Genomic DNA, 9,904 nt, shown 5'->3' on the forward strand with positions numbered 1-9,904 from the left:
ATTATGGTGTTAATTTGCATTTCCTTAGTGATTTATGCTATTGAACTCTTTTCATGTGCCACCATGTGTTCTCTTTGGTGACATATCTACATATCTATTCAAGTTTTTCCCAGATTTTAAAGAACTAGGTTGTTTGTTTTCTCACCGTTGTGTTATGAGAGTTGTTTTTATATTCTGAAAACAAGTTCTTGGTTGGATATGTGATTTACAAATATTTTTCTCCCAGTTCATAGTTTCTCTTTTCTATTCTGACAAAACAAAAATTTTCAATTTTTTTTTTTTGGTGGAGGAGACAGGGTCTCACTCTGTTGCCCAAGCTGGAGCACAGTGGCACCAACATGGCTCACTGCAGCCTTGACCTCCTAGGCTCAAGGGATCCTCCTATCTCAGCCTCCTGAGTAGCTGGGCCCACAGGCACATGCCACCATGCTCAGCTAATTTTTTACTTTTTTATTATTTGGCAGAGATGGAGTCTCACCATGCTGCTCAATTGCTCAGGCTGGTCTTGTACTCCGGGGCACAAGCAATCCTCCTGCCTTGGCCTCCCGAAGTGCTGGGATTACAGGTGTGAGCTACCGCGCCTGTCCAAACATTTTCAATGTTGCTGAAACAAATTATCAACTTATTCTTTTATGGATTGTGCTTTTGGTTCAAGTTTGCCTAACCCCAGGTTAGGAAGATTTTTCTCCTATATTTTCTTCTAAAAGTATTATGGTTCTATATTCATATCTATGATCCATTTTGGATAAAGTTTTGTACAGGTATAAAGTTTGGATTTTCATTTTGTTTTTTTGCCCATAATGTTCAATTGTTTCAACACTATTTTTTGAAAAGACTGCTATTACACCATTGAATTGTCTTTTCACCTGTGTCAAAAATAAGTTGATTATATTTGTGTAAGTCTATTTCTAGGCTCTTTGTCCTACTTCATTGATTTGTATATTTTCCCCTTGGTCAGAACAACCAAGTCATGATTACGGTAGTTTTATAGTAAGTCTGAAAGTCAGAGAGTATGATTCTATCAACTTTATTGTTCTTCAGAATAGTTTTGGTTATTCTCATTCCTTTGCCTTTCTATATAAATTCAAGAATCAGCTTGTCTATACTTAAAAAGATCCTGCAATGATTTTGATTGAAATGAAAACATTTATTATGTTTAGCATTTATTATGAATATCATATCTCTCATTTAGCTTTTTTTTTTTTTTTCTTGAGACGGAGTCTTATTCTCTCACCCAGGCTTGAGTGCAGTGGCGCGATCTCGACTCACTGCAAGCTCTGCCTCCCGGGTTCATACCATTCTTCTGCCTCAGCCTCCCGAGTAGCTGGGACCACAGGTGCCTGCCACCACGCCTGGCTAATTTTTTGTATTTTTAGTAGAGACAGGGTTTCACCGTGTTAGCCAGGATGGTCTCGATCTCCTGACCTCATGATCCGCCCGCCTCGGCCTCCCAAAGTGCTGGGATTACAGGTGTGAGCCACCGCGCCTGGCCCCTTCTTCTTCTTCTTTTTTTTTTTAAAACACAGCATTTTGTAGTTTTTAGTATAAACACCCTTTACATGTTTTGTTAGAATCATACCTAAGTGTTGCAATTTGGAGGGAGCAATTTTAAATGGAATTTTATTTCTTAATTTAATTTCCAATTGTTCATTGTCAGTAAACAGAAATAAAATTGACTTTTGTGTGTTGATATTGTATCCTGTACAAAGCTCAACTCACTTATTAGTTCTAGAAGTGTAACCAAACTCAGGTCCAGCTGCTCACCACCTATCAAGCTAAAAACACAAGAAGCAATGCATGGTAAAAAAAAAGTAACCTTTATTTCAAATGCCATCAGTGAGGGAGATAGCTGAGCTCAAGTCACAAAGAGATCATCTCAAACTTTTGGGCTGACTGAGGGAGTTTCAAAAGAGAAACTTGCTGTGAGAATCATGTAGGAGTGTTGCAGGGTGCAGCTCTGCATGCCTTGTTCTGATGGCTATCTTGAATAATCATCTATTCAGAGGTCTTGTTGGTGTTATCTTGACTTCAGTCTGGTCGTGGTGAACTAATTGTTTATGGACTCCCCTAAAAAGGTGGATTTCCCAAGGGCTCCATGCCTGGTTTGTTTCAAGATTAGTCCCTGGAACTTTTAAATAAGCAGATGGTTAGATAAGTGTGTATGGTGCAAGGGAGTGTCTGGTAGAAAGGGGAGAGAAACAGAGTTTCAAAGTACATTTCAAGCCCATATTCTGAGTTTAGACAAAAAAGTTCAGAAATGCATTTTATAGCTAAGACACTCAGTTATAGAAGGGTCTATATGCATTTCTCTTACTTTATTTTACTAATGAACGTCCTTTTAAAAATTTACTTTAATTTTTACTTTTAGAGAGAGTCTTGTTCTGTTGCCTAGGCTGGAGTGCAGTGGTATGATCATGGCTTACTGCAACCTCAAACTCCTGGGTCCAAGCGCTCCTCCCACCTCAGCCTCCCAAATAGCTGGGACTACAGGCATATGCCATCATACCTGGCTCATTTTAAAATTTTGCATAGAGACAGAGTATTACTATGTTGCCCAGGCTGGTCTTGAACTCTTGGCTTCAAGCAATCCTCCTACCTTGGCCTCCCAAAGAGTTGGGATTACAGGCATGAGCCACCATGCCCAGCTGACATCCTTGTTTTATATCTGAGTTTAGATGAAAAGCATGTGTTTTTCACCAATAAGTATGATGTTAGCTATAGTTTACTGAGTTGTTTTTTCTTAATCATATATGGTTAACTCTTTTTTTAAGAGACAGGCTCTGTTGCCCAGGCTAGAGTGCAGTGGTGTGATCATAATTCACTACAGCCTTGAACTTCTGGGCTCAAGCAATCTTCCAACAAAAGCCTGCCTAGTAGCAGGTGCACACCACAATGTCTGGCTTATTTTTAAATTTCTTTGTAGAGAGGGAGTCTCACTATGTTGGCCAGGCTTGACTTGAACTCCTGGCCTCAAGTAATCCTCCTACTTTGGCCTCCCAAAGTGCTGGGATTGCAGATGTGATCCACCACACTCAGCCTATAACTGGTTAATTTTTTTTCTTTTTTTAAAATTAAGTTCCGGGGTACATGTGCAGGATGTGCAGGTTTGCTACATAGGTAAACATGCGTCATAGTGGTTTGCTGCACCTATCAACCCATTACCTAGGTATTAAGCCCAGTATGTATCAGCTCTTTTCTCTAATGATCTCCCACCCCTGCCCTCCCCAAGAAGTCCCCAGTAAATGTTGTTCCCCTCCCTGTGTCCGTGTATTTTCATTTTTCAGCTCTCACTTATAAGTGAGAACATGTGGTGTTTGGTTTTCTGTTCCTGCATTAGTTTGCTGAGGATAACGGCTTCCAGATTCATTCACGTGCCTGCAAAATACATGATCTCATTCCTTTTTATGGCTGCATAGTATTCTATGGTGTATATGTATCATATTTTCTTTATCCAGCCTATCATTGATGGGCATTTGGGTTGATTCCGTGTCTTTGCTATTGTGAGTAGTGCTTCAATGAACATACGTGTGCATGTATCTTTAAAATAGAATGATTTCTATTCCTCTGGGTATATACCCAGTAATGGAATTGCTGGATCAAATGGTATTTCTGGTTCTAAATCTTTGAGGAATCACCACACTGTCTTCCACAATGGTTGAACTAATTTACATTCCCACCAACAGTGTAAAAGTGTTCCTATTTCTCTGGAACCTTGCCACAAGGGAATCTCCTGATCCATGGATTGGAAAAAATTGTGGGAAAAGCATAGTACCCCTGGTTGGTGGCACAGTCCCTCACCACTTCCCTTGGCTAGGGGAGGGAGGTTTCCCTGGTCTGTGCACTTTCTGGGTGAAGTGACACCCCACCCTGCTTCTGCTCTCTTTCCATGGGTTGCGCCCACCATCCAGCGAGTCCCAGTGAGATGAACTGGGTACCTCAGTTGGAAATGCAGAAATCACCCACCTTCTGTGTTGGTCCAGCTTGGAGCTGCAGATGGGAGCTGCTTCTATCTGGCCATCTTGGTCCCTCCCTACCGTTAATTTTTATCAAACATTTTTTCTGTACTAATTGATAAAATCATGAGGTTTTTCTTGGTCTGTAGTTTTCTTGTACTGTCCTTGTGTTGTGGCCGTTGTAGTTCAGCAGGTGGAAGGGAATGGTGCCCAGCAGTTTTTTTTTTTCTCCCCCATTGCTCAGCGAGCAGGAAGGAGGGTTTCAGTGTTATAGGATTCCTTCAGTGCTACTTTGCCACCTGGAAATCTCTTTGGCTGCCGTGAACTCTGTCCAGGACCTCACTTGAGCCTGCTGGGCTCACTCTACAGGCTCGACCCAGCAGGCTCTGCTTGGCTTGCGCCCTGGCCTATATCCCACACAGGCTGTGGGATCCGCACTCAACCTGTGGCTGGACCAGGCATGCTGTGAATGGCTTCCACGTTAGGCACTGGCATCTAGATGAGGGGAACATGGTGGCACCTGAAAACTTGGAGACGTCAGTAACCACAGAGCCCCAAAGGGTGTTACAGCTCTTGCCTGGGGAGTCCCAAGTTCTGCCCCCAAGAAATGTTACAGCTCTCTCTCATTCCTGCTGCCCACAGCTTGACAAATGGGGTCTTGTTACAGCTTGTTCAGTCCTGCTGCTCGCAGCTTGGCAAGTTCCGGGTTCTTGTCCCGCGACCAAGAGGAATAAGGTACACGGATACCAGAGAGTGAGTAGGGCAGAGAAGAATTTTACTGAGCAACAGAAAGAAAGCTCTCAGCAGAGAGGGGGCCCAAGAGCAGGTAGTGAGGCTAAGTGGGGTTTTTATGGGCTCAGAATAGGGGAGTACATGCTGATTGGTCCATAGGTGGGCTGGAAAAAGCACCATTTGATCGGCTAAAATGTATCAAGAAAGTTCTCACTCCAGTCATGGACTCTATCCACAGCTGGCAGCTCGGTTTTCAGGCTTCAGGCTGTCTTTGGCTTGAAGGTGGGGTTTCACCAGGGACCTGTCCCTGTCTGCCTAGGAATTTGTCTGTCTCCTTTTTGCTATCACTTGTCTGGTTTTGATATCAGGGTAATGTCCTCATAAAATGGGTTAAGAAGTGTTTCCTTCTCTTCCATTTTCCAAAAGAGGTCATGTACTATTGCTATCATTTTTCTTTACATATTTGGTAGAATTCACCAATGAAACCATCTCAGCCTGGAATTTCTTCTTCAGAAGGTTTTAACTGTAAGTTCAACTTTTAAATTTTTTTCGACAGTCTTGCTCTGTCACTCAGGCTGGAGTGCAGTGGCATGATCTTAGCTAACTGCAACCTCCACCCCCCAGGTTTAAGTGATTGTCGTGCCTCAGCCCCCCAAGTTGAGTAGCTGGGACTACAGGTGTGCACCATCATGTCTAGCTAATTTTTATATTTTTAGTAGAGATGGGGTTTTGCCATGTTGGCCAGGCTGGTCTTGAACTTCTGGCCTCAAGTGATTCACCTGCCTTGGCCTCCCAAAGTGTATAAATTCAACTTCTTTAATAGTTACAGTGCTATTTAGGTTGCTTATTTGTCCTGGGTGAGTTTTGGTACTTTGTGGGTTTTGAGGAATTGGTCCATTTGATCTAAGTTTCCAAATGTATGCAAGTGTAATTTTTCAGTATTCCTTATCCTATTTTTTTAAAGTCTCATTAAGTTGCCCAGTTTGGTCTTCAATTCCTGGGCTCAAGAGATTTTCCCACCTCAGCCTCCCAGGTAGCTCTCCTTTTAGGACCCCCTCCTTTTAACTTATTTTCAAGCAGACAAAAATGAAAATGCAATATATCAAAATTTGTGGGATTGTAGGTAAAGCAGTGTCTAGAGGGAAATTTATAGTATTAAATGCTTGTATTAAAAAGTTTGCAAATCGATATTTTAAGCTTCCACTTTAATAAATTCGAAATTAAAACAAAAGTAAAACCAAAACAAATGGAAGAAAGGAAATAATGAAAATTGCAGAAATCAATGCAATTGAAAACAGATGAATGAGAAAATGAAACCAAAATCTTATTTGAAAAAAATCACTGAGAATGATAAACCTATAGTCAGAATGACGAGGGAAAAAAGAGAAAAGACAATTAGCAATAGTATGAATGATAGCCCTACAGAAGCTACTGCTGGTAAGAAAATAGGCAAAGACTTGAATAACTCTATGGCTATAAATTTGGCAACTGAGGTAAAATGGAACAACTTCTTGAAGGACACAGGGTACTAAAACTCATTCAAGATCAAATATGTATCCTGAATGTTCCTATATCTATTAAAGAAATTGAATTCATGGATAAAAACTTTTAAATAAAACTCCATGCCCAGATTGTTTCAATGGTGAATTCTACAAAATCTCTTCCAGAACATAGAAGAGGAAAAAATACTTCTCTACTCATTTTATGTGATCAGGATTACTCTGATATAAAAAACAGACTTACATAAACATGGTGATATGGTTTGAATTTGTGTCCCTCCCAAATCTCATGTCAAATTGTAACCCCCAGTGTTGGAAGAGGGGCCTGGTGGGACTTCAATAGATATTTCTCCAAAGATATGTAAATGGCCAAAAAGCAAATGAAAAGATATTCAACATCACTAGAGAAATGCAAGTCAAAACCACAATGAGACACCACATCCATTAGGATGGTTATCATAAAAGAAAAAAAGAACCCTAAGAAACAGAAATAATATAAACATTGCTAGTGGGAATGTAAAATGGTACAACTATTGTGGAAAACTGTATGATGATACCTCAAAAAATTAAACATAGAATTACTATATGATCCAGCAGTTCCTCTTCTGAGTATATACCCAAAGGAATTGAAAGCACAGACTCAAACACTTATTTGTATACACATGTTTATAGCAGCATTATTCACAATAGCCCAAAGGTGGAAGCAACCTGAGTGTCCATCAGTGAATGAATAAACACGATGTGTTATACACTTACAATGTGTGGTGGTTAATTTTAGGTGTCAACTTGAGTAAAGAATACTCAGAAACCTGGTAATCCATTATTTTGGGGTGTGTCTGTGAGGGTGTTTCCAGAGGAGATCAGCATGTGAGTCTGAGTGGACTAGGTAGGGAAGATCTACCCTCAATGTGGGCGGGCACCGTGCGATCTGCTGGGGGCCCAGATAGAACAAAAACAGAGACAAGGTGAATATGTTGGTGTATCTGTGGGATCTGGGGTACACTCTTTCTCTTCTGTCCTTGTACAACAACTCCAGGCTTCCTGGCCTTTGGGCTTCAGGACTTACACTAGTGGCTTTCCGGGTTCTCAGGTCTTTGGTCTTGGTCTGAGAGTTACACTCTCGGCATCCCTGGGTCTGAAGCCTTCAGACATGGACTGAACCATGCTCCTGGCATTCCAGGGTCTCCAGCTTGCAGACGGCCTGTTGTGGGACTTCTCAGCCTCCATACTGTATGAGCCAATTTCCCTAATAATCCCATAATCCTCTCTTATCTGTCTATCTATCTATCTATCTATCTAGCTAGCTAGCTACCTACCTACCTATCTTTCTATCTCTTATTGGTTCTGTGTCTCTGCAGAACTCTAATACACATTCCTTTTCAGCCTTAAAAGGAAATTAATTCTGACACATGCCATAACATGGATAGACCTTTAAGACATTATGCACAGAGAAATAAGGCAGGCAAAAAAGGAGAAATATGGCATGACCCTACTTACTTGACCTATCTGGAATGCTCCAGTACATAGAGGAGAAGAAAGTAAGACAGTGGTTACTAGGGGTTGGGACCACTGTCTTGCTTTCTGTCAGGGAGGAATGCGGAATTATTATTTAATGGGTACAGAGTTTCAATTTGGGATGATGAAAAAGTTCTGGAGATGGATGGTAATGATTTTACAACAATGTGAATATGCTTAATGTCACTGACCTGTACACCTAAAAATTGCTAAAATGGTAAATTTTATGTTATGTGCATTTCACTGCAATTTTTAAAAAAGGAAAAAAAATTGTAGTCATCAGTGACTCAGTGCTTATGATGATAGCTATGGAACTGCAGCAATTTGCTACCTCCTTAATTTTCATAGTATTTTATAGGTAAGCAGACAAGCTGAGAAAGTCGATCTCCATCCATGAGTTGTATTATAGTTTATCTTTCTGGTCTACCAGTAGTTCCTCCCTCTCTGCACATTTTCCCTCCCCTGTGCTGCTCATTCTTAAACCCTTGACTTCACAGGCTGGGAGTATTCAGGAAAAACGCAAGTTTTTAATAGACTTTCTGAATCGTAAACATTTTTTTCTATTTGTGTATGCTGAAATGTTTTTCTTTAATCCTGAATATTTTATTAAATTTGTGCTTTTTCTCTTTAATCTGTTAGCATGGTATATGATGATAATGGGTTTTCTGATGTTGAGCCATTCCTTGCATTCCTTGGGATCACCTTACCTAATCATATTATATACTGTTGAGCTTGATTTGCTATTTTATCTAGGATTCTTTTATCTATATTAATTTCTGCTTTTCCTATGAGGTTTTGTCCAGCTCTGAAATTTTGCCCACCTTACAACTACAAGTTAGCCTGTTACTGTTTCATGGATGCTGGAAGATGTGACACTCCTGGGTCACCAAGAAAGAACTTATGGCTCACAGCAATAAAGAAGTTTACATCAGTTCCCCTTGACCCCCGAATCCCACAAGAGCAAAGTGAAAAGTTCCAGACAGGGGCTGCACATGCAGTGAGTTTAGGTGGCATATAGCAGTTGAAGGACACTAGGCTTGGGGAATCTACCTCCTTTATATTATACAACACCTGCCCTTTGCCTCAGAACCTTTTTTTTTTTTTTGAGATGTAGTCTTGCTCTGTCACCAGGCTGGAGTGCAATGGTGCCATCTCGGCTCACTGCAACTTCCAACTCCCCGGTTCAAGCGATTCTCCTGCCTCAGCCTCCCAAGTAGCTGGGATTACAGGCATGCACCATCATGCCTAGCTCATTTTTGTATTTTTAGTAGAGACGGGATTTCACCATGTTGGTCAGGATGGTATCGATCTCCTGACATCATGATCCATCCGCCTTGGCCTCCCAAAGTGCTGGGATTACAGGCGTGAGCCACCGTGCCCAGCCAGAACCTCATCCTTCAAGGTTGCTCACTGATAACTGGCCAAGGCAAAGAGTGGTCAGGGCCTTACATTCTTGACATATCCGGAAAGTGCAGGTACTCTCAGGGTCCAAGACAAATTGCCTTTCCTAACGTGGTTTTCATATCAAGGTTACACTAACCTCAATTAACATGAGCTTTCTCTTTTAAATCCCAGAAACTATTTGGATAAATGAGGGATTTATGTCTTGAAGTTTTGGTAAAACACTGTAAACTGGGCCTATGTTTGGGGCGGAGAAGGGGAGAATTTTGATGTAATAATTTTTTTTTTCTTGAGTGAACATTTTGTATTTTCCCAGAAAATTAATCCGTATCAAAAAGTTCTCAAATATATAGGCTGATTTTTTATAATTGCTTGAATCTACACTATTTATATCTCCTTTTTCATTGAAGATATTTCTATTTGTGACTTTTTTTGCCAGTCTGACAAGTTATGTTCCCTCCCAAAAATCAGCCTTTGGTCCACATTCTACAGCTTTTGCATTTTCCTCTCATCTCCATCCTCTGACACAGAGTGATGGGGACTATCTGAATCTTCCATATTCCCGTTAACAGGTTCCAGCTGGAGTGGGAACCATAGTTCCTATTTCATCCTGTTTTTGTGGGCTGGTCCAGCACACCTTCTACCTTCAGAATTTCTGTGAAAGAAGGGACAAGTCTCTGTGCTCACCACACTCCTAGAGGTGCATTTCCAGTTATTACAAGAACTTCCTCACCTTGCACTGATCTAGCAGTGGCACTATGGTAGGTCTGTGAGTTTCTGAAGCAGAGTAATCTATTCAACCAA

This window comes from Pan troglodytes, chromosome 17 (assembly GCF_028858775.2).
Source record: "Pan troglodytes isolate AG18354 chromosome 17, NHGRI_mPanTro3-v2.0_pri, whole genome shotgun sequence".
Lineage (NCBI taxonomy): Eukaryota > Metazoa > Chordata > Mammalia > Primates > Hominidae > Pan > Pan troglodytes.